Raw genomic sequence first — 15,873 nt, forward strand, 5'->3', positions numbered from 1 at the left:
GTGTAGTACCCACTTCAAAGCTTGGAAACGTTTCTTTTCTGGCACCTCCCTTTCAAATTTGTCCAAGAAAGCATCTACCTCACCTAATCCATCATAAGTAGGAAAATCTCTCACTTCTATCGACATGAAGTGTAGCAATCTTGTCATCATGTTACAGTTTAGCATGGTTACCTCATGTAATCGGTTCTGCCATCGCTCTATCTCTTCATCTGAATTCGATGTACAAGAGTTTTCGCGCTCCCATGAGATTCGTCCATCCACGGTAGGATTTACCTAGTCTTGCTCTCACGCGGTTATCTTGTAGATGCAGTCTAAATCATCATCACTTTCATAGTCACACACTGGCTTTGTGTAGCATGATCCTTCTGTAGGGTCCAAGGGTACTACTATGCACAAAGACTTTTTCTCAAAAATCATCTTGTGCTTCTTCAGATTAATCACCCTCTTCATGTCAATGGCCCAATCGATTCCTAAGAGTGTGGGGTAGGGATTGCTGTCATCAACAATCTCTATCACTTCAAAGTCTTCTAGCGGGCTTGCCCCTTCAATATCCATGGTGATTCCTTGCAATATCCCCATAGGTATTATCTTTTTCTGGTTCACCATTCGTAGTTGGATAGCAGACCATTGCAGTGTAGGCCTTCCCATGCACTCCCATGTCTACTTCGGCTGAATGTTCGTGTCCGACCCTAGGTTCAGAATTACTTGGTCCATCTCATTTTCTCCAATTTGTGTGGTCGACCTCATTACTCTTCCCGTCCTTGTCGCATGCTTTCCAATCTTTTGGACTATGCGCAACTCTCCTGGCATGGTCCCAACGCATCTTTTAATGAGTTCCTGCAAGCCCTTTACGACCTTACTGTCATGTAGTAGCTTCATGCATGTTTCTAGGAATGTCGTAAGCATGGATTGCTCCATTTCTGGCTCTGATCTATATTTTCTTCCTGAAGTGGAGGCATCAGCGAAGCTCTTCTTAGCATCCATGAAGGTTTCCTTAGCGCGCTCCAAATCAAACTCTGCTTCTTTCATCGAAGCCTTGTGAACCCAAGTACTATCTTTAGGTTGTTTGCCTCTATCATATCCCATTGTAATTCCACTTTGGAGCATGATGTTCAGATTTGGATCTTCCTCGCATAGCTTAGACCTCATCATCTACAAGTTCTGAGTCGAGGGCGGTTGGATCACTCCCTTGTTGCGCAACCTAGCTATCAACATAGCAGAATCCTCCATCTCGTGATCAAACAAGGTACTGTATAGACATGATCGACGTGTTGGATTGGTACAATCACGGGCATAATGTCCTGATCCTTCGCAATTGTAGCATATCAGCTGTCCACGACCTCTTCTAGGTCCTCCTCCACCTCGGCCTCCTCCGCGCCCCTGAAATCTGGTTCACGTCACTCTTGCGTTCTGGTCAAGGGGCCACATTTTGACCTAAAATCTATAGGTGGGAGTCATATCCATCATCATCTCATAGCTTCTACAGGTGTGATCATCGTGTCCAATGGATCTACAAAAATTATAGAACAACTGTTGTGAATTCTGTGTGTACTTCTGTAACAAATGGCAATTGTCCGTAGCATGCTTTGCTCCTATTTGAGAAATCGCGCACCACAAAGCAGGCACCGTGCTAGGTCTTGCTTGTGCCTCTGGTATTAACGGCATCATCCCTCCTCCTGTGAGGTAATTTAGGAACACCAGGTACTGGTCCTTGTCATGACCTTGACCCTTAAATTTAACGCACCATACCTCTTCGCATACTTCTGGTCGGGTTGTCCTTTCCTGTTTCAGACTCTGCATCTCAAGGCATAAGTTTTTCAACTGCGCATGGATCTGCTGAACTCCTAAGTTAGCATCCTATATCGGGGTGCAGCCTCATCACAATCTCCAAGGCCTCTTCTTGAGTTGTTAACCTATGTTGTGACAACGCGTTCCTCAAATGTGGTGTCAGTGATGCTAAAAACCATTCGCAGCGTTGTCCATCCATCAAAGTCATATTAACTTCACGAATTGTGCACTTTAGTCTCTGATCCAACTCCCAAGGAGTCTCACCTAGTAGCATTGTGATCTCTTTGAATCCAATGATCGACTGTGCCTTTGACTTCGTCCTGCTAAATTCTCTGTTCAACTCAATTTTGATATCCGTGATCCCTGCATTTGGATTGTCATTAGAATGCTTAATATACCAGGTCAGAACATAATCCTGTAGAGCGCTGACCAGTGTCACTTTCTTTATATTATCATCTGTCACTCCTTGCACTTCCCATACGACTCTTATCATGAACCAAAACTGGTCCGGATCTTCATTTCCTACTCCCTTGAACACAGGAACTTTATCGCACTTTCCATATTGACTCGTGGTGGTGGCGGAGGTGGTATGGGTGAAGATGGAGGTGAAGGCGGTGAAGCTGGTGGTGGTGTGGGTGGGGGTGGTATGCGTGGAATCCTCTGCCTTATCAAATTGATCACACTTCACGGTGAGACCTTCGTGAGCTCTTCCTCGTCCCCTCGCGGAGGTGAAATCAAAGGGCTATTCTCTAGTCCCTTACTTCCTTCGTTTCTATAGGTTTTCCCACTTCGCGTGGCTTCAGACATCAAGCTAATTGCATAACCCTCTTTTCACACAATAATATTTTAATCCAAGTATTCAGAGACTTTATGTACTTACCTCGTGGTCCTTTGAGAAAGCGTCACTTTGCCTTGCTATAGCTAACTGAAGTATCTACCGCGAACTCAGTATTGAATCCTCCAATAATTCGATCGAGCTAGTGAAAAATAGTGTGCATGATCTTATCCTCTGATGCTTCCAATCCGCACACCAACTCTGGGGTCCACACAATAGGATTTTCAAGTTTCCACCTTCCTTGGCTATCTTCTAGCTTCGCGATCCACTCGTACAACTCAGTAGGGAAATATGTGAAGAAAATTTTGTGGATCTTTGTGTACAAGTAGCAGTCTAACCACTCTTCTTTTGTTAGTCATTCATTCCTATTCTCCTACACCGTGAACTCGTGAATTCTACTATCTAACCAAACTTTAGTTTCCTTCTTAATTGGATTCCAATGATATGACATCAGACATCTCTATGCAGATTCTGGTCCCAGCAATGGAACCATCTATTGGCTTGATGGGACCTAACCCAGGTTCATAGTTATTTAGCCAAACAAATCCCTGTACTACTGCCCCTCTCGGCAATAGTCTGTGGAGCGCAGATTGAGGTCTTACTTGAAGCAGTATGGGGGGATGCTGGAGCCAAGTTTCCACACCCTTTAGATGTCTGAGGGGTTTATTTGGTCCAACTACGGATACCTTCACGTAGGTCACTTTGAGCACTTTCCTAACCCGCGAGGCCTTCAAGCCCTATTATACTCGCCTTCGTGCAACCCTAACCAGGGGCTGAGGAACCTTTGTGCTGCTAAAGCAACGATCTGTGCTATCTCCTCAAGTTACATCATGGATCTTACTTATCTTCTTATAAAAGTTAGTTATCTTTGCGTAAACATATAATTTATCTTATATTCACTTATTCAACGTATTCACGTAAGTTCGTGAAGCAAATAAATAATAAACTTGCAATTCATACCCAATATACTTCAATGCATAAAATAGGAAAAGATACACAAAACTAATGTAAAACTTCTTTTTATTAATGCTTCAATCGAATACAGACTAAACCTGCCCTACACACTCAGCTGCAGGGGTTCGCGCACTCAACTGTGGACTACTAGGCCTCTGCACACTTAGCTGCAGAGCCTTCTCCTACTCTACTACCTTAAAGAATTGACTTTACACTTAGACTCAACACTTCATCATTAGGTTTTCTATCTTCAATTCCTTCCATGTCTCTTTACACTTAGAGCCTCGCTCTTTTATACAATCCCATGGTCTGCGGACCATGGGTAGAACTCTCAAGTTGACACTACATTACAAATGTAAGGGTGGACAACCCTATGACTTAATTACAATTTTGCGCTCCACGCCCATAAATTGCAGGGTCTTTACATTGGACTTAGTCAAAGCTTGGGCTTTAAGCCCCAAAACTTTCCTTGGGGGGATCCCGCGCCCAACATGCACCCCTGTGGCCAATTTGTAGATGCGTACCTCGATTGGCTCCTTCTCTAGAATGGCCAAATCTAGGACCATTCTTCATGCGTCCTCCACGACTTGTATGATCTTCTTGCTCTGGTTGGTTGCCTCGACCTCAACAAAGATGGCAACATTTCTCTATAGGGCCATCTGTTCATTGTTTATCCTCTATTCGTTGATCGCTTGGAGGGCGCGGTGCTCGCGGCCCTCATGTACAGCATATCAGCAGCCTTTGACACGCCAATAGCCAAGCTAATAGAGAGCGTACCAGCTTGTGATACGTGGGTCTGCAACTCCTACAGCCCAGTCTAGATGGCCCCTAGGATGATCTATTGCTGCTTTTAAAATTGCTGCAGGGCCTCCACGGTGACATCCTTGACTATGTCACCGATGTCATATAAGCTGTCCTCTATCAATGTGATAGGGTCCAGTGAGGTCATGGTTTCCTCAGATTTTTTTCTGGACCCTCCCTTCTCCAGCTCTCTTAGGCGCTTAATGCAGGCGGGCGTCTCCTGAGAGTTAGCACTGTGATGCTCTTTGTACTCCTATTTGGTCTTAGGTGGAGGTGATCGAGCGCCTATGTTAGAGCCCCGCTCTGTGCCACTTGTCTATTTTTTTGCCTGTTCCGCCTAGGCCTTCTCAGTGGCCTCCTCTTTCCCCTTTTTGACCAGTTGCGCCATCCTCAGCTTGGCCTCCTCCTTTTCCTTCTCTGTGGCAGACTTGCTTCTACCCACCGCCAAGTCCGTGGTAGTGTGTCACTTTGCCGACCATTTATCAAGCATTGCATCAATGGCATCATCTGTGGCCAGGTACAACAAATCGTACCACTTCTGCGCAGGGTCCTTCCGTGCTATAGTTGATATTCGATGAAAATCAGCTTTAAACTCGGCATAGCTTTGTATGTTAGCATATACCGTGGGAAAGAATTGTGGCTTATGATTGATGGTCATCCTTATATTCATTTCCAGCAAGATCCATAAGATCTTGTTGTCCCGAACTCGCTCTACGTCCTTGGTCACCCACAGCAAAGTGTACTTCGCTGCTTCAGGAAGGTCTGGCCTAACCGAAGGGAAATAGCTCTCCTCTAGTAGCTCCCATGCTACCAGCACAATCGACAACAAGAGCCACGCGTAGTGGAAGGTCTTACTTTGCTCTTGTGCTTCGCGACAATTCGCCAGGAACTCTTCCCGAAGGTAGTCCAAAAAGTTAAACTGGACTCCTTCCGTGCACTATTGTGTGAATGCGATGTCAAGTGTCGACACCTCATCAGTGTGGCACTTCTGCATCACCTTCACTACAAGGATCTGCATTTCCACCTTCACATAAGGGTCACAGATGCTGGAGATAGCATACCTGCATGTCTTCTTCACCATTTTGAACTTCTCCTTCATTGATTCTGCGAGCACCTGCTCGCCACCCTTGCTACCCAAGATCATAGCTAGATTTTCACCTATATACGGAAGATGTGTTATTCTGTGAATCAACATATCAGTGATGGGTATCAAATCCTCTAGCCACAAACACCCATCATGCACCAAGTACAACAGCTGCTTGATGACCAAAATTGTCACGGGGTGTGGTTATAGTGCCACACCCAGAGCAAGTTCAACAATCTTGCCTTCTCTACTCCCTTGATCCACCAACGTGGCTCTAACATTGTCATCCTTGTATTCGTGTCTATGATGCGGTGCATCAGCTATTCGGTCGCCAGGTGCGGGAACTTCTCGTGGTCCACCAAGTTCCAGTCTTCGAGCTTCAATATTGACACCCGTGCCAAACGTGGAAGGTCAAAAGCAATTTCATCCGGTAGTAGAGCGGTTTGCAGGGGAGTCTTATTTTCATCAATTTCTTTTGGGACCTTGGACTTAGGCTTGCGTAGAGGGACATACTTTGACAACCGTGTAATAGGGTTCACACCTTGGGCTTCAACCTCCTCTATGTCCACTCCCACATCCTCATCATCCATCGGGATATCTTTGATATCCTCCTCCTCTACTTCTAGGTTTATAGCCTTGCCTTTCTCCTGGGCAGTGGGCTTTGGTGGGTTTTTTCTTGGCAATGCACGCACTGGTATGGTAGGTTGCTTGCCCTTCTTGTCCTTAATGGTCTCCTTGGTTGGGGTTGGCTTCGGTCTTGGAATTCTTGGGGATTTAGGGACCTCTGCAATACTTCGGCCACTTCCAAGGCAGCTACTTCGGCCCCCATATCAATTTCCTGCACATTCTCCTCAGTTGCCACTCCTTCGGTGTCCATAGCTTCTACGCATGTTGACATGACGGTATTCACTAGTTCTTGTGTCTCTGACAATTATTCAAAATTTGGACTCGCTACCAGATCTTGAAAGAATTCACAGTTCATGTGCACTTGAGAGCGCAACAACTCAATTCTCAAAATGCCAAGTGTTTTTCACTGGACAACCATTTTTAATTTATAGGGCGTTTTGAATTCAAATCTGGCCATTCCCACCAAAATCGGTTCGTTAATGCAAGATTGGCAGCAGATTTTTAAGGATCTAAGCCATAAATTTCATCTTAAATGTTGGCTGCCTGCTCCATTTGGCCTCACTTTGTCATCTTGTCATGAACAATTTCCGCAATGGTCACCTTCTGGCCAACCTACGTGATTTCTCCCTGGGCAGCGCAACTCCCTCTGTGCGATTACGGACCCAGTGACACGTCCTTGCTTCGCACCATCTTCTAGTTGCGTAGCTCCACAACCCGGGCAATGTAGTTTATAGTCCCATGCTTCCTTTCAACTGCCTGGAGCATAAAGACTCTGCTACTTTCATTTAGTCACATGGCCAGACCACCGATGTATGGCTTCAAGTGAGTGCCATTCACCTTTCCTGGGAAGGGTTCTCCATTTAATTTGACCAGCTGTACCGCTCCTTCGTCGGTAATCTCCTTAATAACATAAGGCCCTAATCAGTGCATCTTGAATTTCCCTAGAAATTTATCAAACTTACTATCATATAACAAAACCAAGTCATTTACCTTAAATGTGTGCAGCTTGATGTGTTGATCATGCCATGCCCTTTCACGCTGCTTTTGGACCTGCTGGTGAAATCCAGCCAAAAACCTTTCTTCTTCGAGCTCATCCAGCTATGCAAGCCTCTCCTCCAGGGATTTGCAGTCCATCATACCTATGAGCACTGCTATGCATAGACTAGGAACGATGTATTTCGTAGGCATTACTGCTTCCACACCATAGACAAGCCTAAAAGGGGTTTGTCTAGTCAATTTCTTGCATGTCGTTTGATAAGCCCACAGTATTGCAGGTATGCATAGGTCCCAATCACTTCGCTGAGCATTGCCAACCTTGGTCAACATGTTTTCAAGCACTTTGTTGAATGCCTCCACTATCCCATTGGCCTATGGGTGATAAGGTGTGCTCTTCTGGTGGTATACTTGAAATTCGTCCATTAGTGTGTTGATTATCTCATTCAGGAAGTGCGTACAACAATCACTGATCAAGATCTTCAAACATCCAAATGGCATCAATACATGCTCAAATAAGAACTTCACGGCAGTTGTGCCCATGCAATCCTTCACCGACTGTGCTTCTGCCCAACGAGGCAAAAATTCCGTTGCACTGATAATGTACCATGCTCTTGTCTTTCCTTGTGGCTGAATGGGTCCTACAAAATCTATTGCCCACTTCTTGAAGGGTTGCAACGTCATTTGTGCATTCAAAGTCATTTCATCCCTCTATGATGGTCTGCCCATTCTTTGACATACATCAAACATCTTGCAATATGCTTTTGAATCCTAATGAATGGTTGGCCACCACAACACTATGCGTAGAATCTTCTGCGCGGTTTCTCTCCCTACGTAATGTCCTCCCGCGGTGCCCCCATGAGCGTCCATGAGGATGTTTCTTCTTTCAAACTCAGGTACATACCGTTGCGATATCTCATCAGTCCCCATTTTGTACAGATGCCTAGAAATGACAAATAAATCTATCTCGCGCACCACTAATTCCCTCTTTTTTTGGATAGTGTATCCTTCTGGTGCAGTTCCTATTGTTAGGAAGTGTATTATATCCTCAAAATGGCCATCTACAACATGCACTGCAAATAGTTGTATGTCAGGGAATCCTTCTTCCAAGTTAGTAGGTTCCTCCCCTGTTTTGATGCGTGACAAATGGTTTGGTCCTGCGTTCAATCATCCAGGATTCACAACAACTTCAAAATCATAATCTTGGAACAATAAGAGCCATGCGCAGATTATCCCCCCCAACACAGGCTTATTGAACAGGTACTTCAGTGTGGAGTGATCCGTATACATCTTAAAATGGCCTCCTGGCAAGTAGTGCCTATACTTCTAGAGCACATACACCATAGCTAGCCCCTTGCGCTCAGTGGTGGAATAGTTCTTCTCTGCTTTGGATAATCTTCGGCTTGTGAACATGATAGGATGGTCCAAGCCTTCTCCGCCAGCCTATGTTAGTACTTCTCCCAGCGCTATACATGATGCGTCGACATGTACATGAAACTCTTTCTTCTAATCTGGGAAGACTAAAATCGGTGCGGTAACCATACTTTATTTCAATATATCCAAGCTCTTCTTAGAGTCATCGTTCTAGCAGAACATGATGTCCTTCTTCAACAATTTCTCCATAGGCGTGGTGATCTGGGCATAGCCTTTGATAAAATTTCTATAATATCCCGTATGTCCCAAAGTAGCCTGTAGCTGTTTCACACTCCTTGACGCTTCCAAGTTTAGTATCACCACGATCTTCATGGGGTCTACCATCCACCCCTGTCTGCAAACCACATGCTCCAACAGGCTCCCAAAAGGAACACAAAACAAACACTTCTTGAGATTGAGCACGAACTAGTATCTTCGACGGGTATCCCGCATCAGGCACAAGCTCGCTACATGGAGCTTAACCAACCCAAATACAGTCTAGTCATCAAAATATATGTCCAGGAACTTATGAATGAATTCCTTGAATGCCGCAACAACTATGTGCGAGAAGATCATATGCGCATTCTTTAATCCAAATGGCATTACAGTGTACTGAGAACAACCCCACTCAGTTGCGAAGGTTGTCTTGCTCCTATCCTCCAGTGGGATTTTGATTTGGTGGTACCCAGAGAACCCATCAGTGAAGGAATATGCTTCCTGGCCGCCTACATTGTTCAATACTTCATCAGTGAATGGAGTCGGGAAAAAATCATGCACACAAGAGTCATTCAGTTTTCTGAGATCCATGCATATCCTTATCTCATCCTTGTGCTTCTTCTCTTGTACCACGATTGGGCTTAGCCAATTAGATTCTTCCACAGGCTCAATGATGCCTCCCAAGAGCATCTTGTGTAGCTCTAAGCAGACCTTCTCCTTATATTTCAGATTGAGACAGTAAGACCTTTGCTTAACTAGCTTCTCATCAAGCATTAACATGATCTTCATCATTCCTAGGTCCCCGATTATTCCTTTCAGATCCGTAAACTTGGTAGGGAATAAGCCCTGGTATTCGCGGAGTAATTCAGTGACCTTATCCACCATCACGTCGTCCCAGTGGTCTCCAATCTTCGCGAACTTGGGTTCTGCCTCCGTACCAATGTTCACTTGTTTAATTTTCAACGACACTGTTATATCAGGGTTCTCAACCTGCGGTCGCTGAACCTCGCGGTGACCTTTTGTTTCCAGAATGTTAATCTTCCACGGATCATCTACATCTTCTTCAACAGTTACATTATAACATTCTAGTGCGTAACTCAACTGAGTAGCCCATTCAGGCTGAATCAAGTCTAAAGGATCTTGCAGTATCCTAAATATTGCTGCTTTCAACTCTTGTAGCGCTTCATCAATATTGTCAAACCCATCCTTAAAATTGAATGTCATGATGAATCCTTCATGCAAGATATCCCATTTTCCTATCCCATGACAGAGCTCAATTTCTCTATACCAATTCATTGGGACAACATCCAAGGTATGATAAAACAAATGCACCCACTCAGGTTGGGGCTTTTCTCCGTAAGCCTGGGTCCATTTGGCCAGATGTGTGCACAGATCATTTTACCCATCATACTTGTATGTTAGTTACATCTTAGCCTTCCCAAATCATGTTCTCATGATCCTCCTACATTCGCACCAATCATTAAAGCTTCCCATGTGTGTACCCCACCATCTTGCGGGAATAGCGTGCAATGCCTAGTCCAATGCCTGGAAGCACTACTTTTTTGGTTCCTCCCTTTCAAAAGCATCCAAAAAGGCATCTACCTCATTCAGACCATCATAAGTAGGCAGATTTATTACCTCTGACGATACACAACGCAGCGACCAAGTCATCATGTTGCAATTCAACATAGTTACTTCATGTAATCGATTCTGCCAGTGTTCTATTTCTTCATCGGAGTCTGAAGTGCAGAACTCTCACGATCCCATGTAATCCGTCCATCTGCGGTGGGATTCACCTAATCTTGGTCTCACACTTTTATCTTATAGATATAGTCCAGGTTGTCATCACTCTCTGTTGTGCTATTCAACAACCCCCCATTTATTAAGAATAGTAGTTAATATTACGTTAATAAATGGGGACCCTTTAAAAAATCCATCCAAAAAACAAACCTAGCATTTAGGCATTTCTTTTATTTTTGGAATAAAGCAAGATATCAATCAAACCCCATCTTTTCAAAACAACTACTAAATGCTTACCTTCCCACCTACAACATGATTAAGCATCATGAAAATACCTTTCTAACCCTCCAAATCAAGTAAAAAATGATTGGAAGAGGACTCTATGCTCGAAACTATCATATTTATGACATAAACTAAGTCCTTGAGATTTTTCTTTAAAAAGCTGAGTCTCGCATCACATATCGCTATGTATGAAGGACTTGCTTTAAAAAGGTTATCTCGAAACATGCGAGATGTGAAATTGCAATGGTGTTATAACCTTTATCGCATCGCATTTCGAGCATTCAAAGGAACACTGCAAACCCACCATCAGCCGATATTGCGAAACATGAACAAGACCTGGACCCACTTCTTAAAATGTCACAAGAAAATATTTTAGGTCTACCACTCATCAAAAAAGGTCTTTTGCATAGAAAAACCTGGAAAGTAGCTACGTTTTGAATAATAAACGAGCGCTCGCATCTCGCATCTCGCAGAAACACAAGAGAAGGTAAGGAAAAAGAAAACGAATAATGCGATATTGTGATGTGCGATATTGCCTCGCCACCAAAGAATATTTCTTCCCAATTTACGATGTAGACATTTATGAGAATTAAAGCTAAGGGATAACGAAGCATTAGTGGGAATTTAGTAAGAGATAACTACATTTATGTGTGAAAAACCATTTAGCGTGATATGATATCTTCTTACGTGTGTTCGAATAAAACTCCTTTTATCACCTTTACAAGTTATCTACATTATTTCATTTTATGTTCATTATCATCTTTGTGTATCCAATAGTTGTTGTTCTTCACTTTTAGGAAATATCTGCAGATAAAATCATTGAAAGTAATGGTGAAGAAAAGAAAGGGAGTCGTATATGAGAAGTAAGAAATGACTCCTCTGTTTACGGATACTACATGCAACAGAGAGGGAAGAACCTCTACATGGGAGACCATGTATAATATACTGGAGGAAGAGAAACCAACGGTTATGGTAACAAGAATTATAGTTGATGGATGTGATTCCTCATATGCTTCCATGCTTGAGACAACATGCTCATTTTTGCACCACATAGCTGCGTGCCCGAAGATAATCCCTTATACCAACATGGTTAAATGGGTTATTGATGAAGCTGATATCTCAGACAGAGAATTCTAGACAAAAAGCCAAGAGGTTATGGGATATTTTATCCCAGACAACCTACGGATTATGTACCACCTACCAGAGCCACAAGTCATCTACAATAGGAAGTTTGTCGAGAAGTTTTCCAAAGAGAACGACGACCCAACAGACTGCACCTGGACCTGGTCAAATAATGAGGACAAAATCAAGAAAGACAAAAACGGTAGCTACACTACTTCATCTATTTGTCCCCCTCATAGTTTTGCAGCGGCCATGCTATGTAGAATATTTGGCAAACCCGATAGCACTAAATTCTCTCCAGAGTGGTTGCCATTGATAGAGGCACCCGTTAACACAACTGTAATGAATTCGACACAAATTTTGTTTGACAATTTAATAAGAACAATAATCGAGTATAAAAGGAAAAGAAGTTTTGTTTCAAGGGTTTACCCTCCATTTTTTATGAGCCCCTATGCAATCGATGCAATTTGTTTTGGTTTGAAATTCCCTATCATGGGATGGAAGTGGACTATTCAAAACCCACTTCCCATTCACATATACCATAAGGACATGTGGGACTCCAACTTTCAACCACATTTTTTCAAGATTTGTCATGGAGTTATGCTCCCTATTCACAAGCGGCTTTATAACCAAGATGCCCCCAAGTTTTCCCAAGAAGATAAAGTAGATATCCTCCGAGTGGCCAGATGGTTTGGGTAGGAGACATTTACTTATATCAGGGTATTTGGTAGCATCACCTCCCCCCATGTCCTCCCATACTATGTTCCAGACAAATTAATGGCTAGAGAGATAGCCTATCAAATAGCTAGTGAGGGAGGGAAGAGCAAGACATTAAAGGAATCAAAGGATGCCATCTGGACTATGTTCCCTTTATAGTGTGGAGCATTTGCATTACATGACCTAGGGCATGCATTTAAAGAAGCAGAGAATATGTTATCTCTACAATTACCTAAATTCCCTAGAAGGCAATATGACCCATTCGACACTGTCAAAGATTTTACCACATTGGTGAAAATAAAAGTATTTAGTTATGAGGAAGATGCCTTTGATGACATATTTTTGCAAAAAAACACCTTCACAGAGGTGAAGCATATGGCACAATTACTTTTTGACCATGAAGACCTTGAAAAATTTTACAACTATAGAGAAAGGAGGTTATCAAAGGTCCCATTGGACAAATTATTGATTGAACCAATAAGGGAGCCTACTCCTAGTGTAAGTATAAAAGGTGACTCCAAAGAAAATACTAAAACTAATTCTGGAGCAGAATCCCAGGAGAAATTGGAAAAGCAGAAGCAGAGAGTCGGTAAAGGATACAACCCAATCTACACAGAAGATAGCCGAAGAAACTTCAGCCAACAAACAGGATGAAATCCATGCTGCTTCCACACAGCTAATAAAACCCCTGGTAATTGATTTAGAGGAAGAATGGGACAATTTTAATAAAATGCTCAACACAGAGGAACAAACGCCAGAGTTGCAAACTCCACAACAGAAAACAACTCAGGAAACCACAACAGAGTTGATTGTAAATACTCAAGAGGTAGAACACATCACTGTTACCCCCACCTCTGAAATAGTTTTGAGAATATAGGAGATTCCCCCTCTAGATGTGTTTTATAGCCCAAAACATAAGGCCATTGTTAAAAGACAAAGGAAGAAAAGGAAGTTGGACTCTACAACTACTATTACCCTAAAAATGAAGTGATGGATGTTCTCTGGAAAGACTCACTTTTCGACCCATCTGCCAATCTTACTAGACTCTCATAGTTTGCAGGTGCCTATGCTACAACTACCATGGACAAAGAAACAGAGGTGAAAATTTTTCTTAAAGAAAAAGAAGATAAAATTTTGTCGCTTGAACAATAATTACAACAAGAAAAATTTGACCAGCAAGAAGAGATACAGTTATCTAAGCTACAACAGGAGTTCGAGCAGATGAGAATAAAACATCAAACCAACCTAGCAGAGAAAGAAGCAAAAATACAGGGAATAACTAATCTACATAAAGATGATCCAGAAATTGATTAGTTTATTACCGAAGCACTCGGTCTTAACTCCCAATTGATGCACCAAAAATAATTATTATGCTATAAGATTTCACAATGGAACTCTTATTGTGAAACAAGCGACAAATTGACAAGTCAAGTCATGGAAATGAGACTTGAATATGATGAAATATTTAAAAAGGTCTCTGACTTCATCACCTGGTAGAATACAAAAGATGGGAGAAAAGCCAACTTGCCTAAACTAGAAGAGTCGGATAAATAAATATTATTTGCGAACTGGGATTCTCGGCTTAAGAGGCAGAAAAGGCAACAATAGACGTGGCAGCAACAACAAATAGTGTCATAGAAAATGTCAATGAAAATTTACATAGCACCAACCTTGTAGCAGAATCCATTCCAGGTTTTCTTCCTAATGCGAAACAACTTGAACTAGAGTGGAAACAGGAAACAAAATAAAAAGTAGAAGTAATAAGGAAAATGACCAGGTTAAACTGGCAAGCATATTGGCGACATTTGGTAAAACCTCATATCTAGTGGATGACCCAGTGATGCCTAACCACTTCTACGGAGAAAATGGCACTAGCACTTACCGATGTTGTATTCACTAGACAGTTGAAAGATGAAGTCTGCCAACCAACATAGCTCAAACCCATGATGGACATTTGTGATCTGAAGGATCAAATGCAGGATAGCTAGTCACCATGTTTATTTCTATTTTGATTTTAGTTTTGCATAATTTGTGGCAGGTCGTTTAAACCTCCTCAACTATTTTTGTAATATCTATTTTTTAGTTTTATATTTTAAGTATTTAAACCCCTCGCATGCATTTAGAGAGGGGTCCAAAATTTTTATCAGGAACAATCTTAAAAACATGCACTTCTGTCCCTTTGAGGAAGTTCTGGTGAAATTAATGGAATAGGATTTATTTTTATCTGATTTAGCATCTTCTACTGAAATTGCACTTTTGTACTCTTAGATGGTGTTGAATGGACTGAAAGTAGATCAATATTGCTGAAGCACATGAGTAGGACATATTATAAATGGTACTTTTATCTCGTAATTATTTTTACTTATGTATCAAGCAATGATTTCTTTTCAAGTTATTTATGTATGAAAGTCTGAATCTTGATTGCCATTATGGCACTTCTATATGATGATGATCCATATTTTATGTTGAATAAATGAATAATTCCTTATGCGATATGTCTTTCACAACAGGTTCATCTAACTTTTTATACGAAACGATTATTGTTAAAATGAATTCATTTCTCATCGCAATTGAATGATCTTTATTATCAATTGCTTTCATACATTATTGTAGATCGCATACATCAATTTACTCCCGGGCATAGTTATAATTAGATAGTGTTTAAATTAGGATAAAATGCATGTGATTATTAGTTTAGATTAGATTAATGTTAGCTTAGACATTACTTCAAAACATCACATATCACCCCATTAGCACAATCATTAAATATATTTGGAAGCAGGTCCCATTATCCCCAGTCGGAGCCACTACTCCAAACAGAAAAGGAGCTACCAACCAAGGTCCGGACTAGGTGGTTTTCCCCCATGTTGAAGCAACAATTTTTGAGGATTCAACATTTTGGCGCTAGAAGGAGGGCTTGAATGTGAATGGCAAGTAAATCCAAATCAACAAGCCATTATAAGATTAAAACTCCCTCACCATCACCTCCAACTTCTTGAAATTCTTCCAAATCCCCTGATCCTAAGTGAGAACTTTCACAGTAAATTATTCAACCCATTGCTGAAATCCCAAACAAGCTAGATCATTATTCTTCCACTGAAGCCCCTGAAGTTCAATCTTTGATTCATAAATTGCAGGGGATTTCACTATCTCAAGAATAATCTGAGTTATCCCAAGATAGTGTTACCTCTCAGTGTACCCCATCTCAACGGTTAACTATAGCACATAGTGAAAAGTTCAGAATCCCTTTGTTCGAATTTCTTCTGCCAAGCCATAAGAAATCTAAGAAAATACCATCTGA

Source organism: Pinus tabuliformis, chromosome 4_2, assembly GCF_031772625.1.
Source record: "Pinus tabuliformis cultivar Carrire ecotype Pingquan chromosome 4_2, CPIR1, whole genome shotgun sequence".
In the NCBI taxonomy this organism is placed as follows: Eukaryota; Viridiplantae; Streptophyta; class Pinopsida; order Pinales; family Pinaceae; genus Pinus; species Pinus tabuliformis.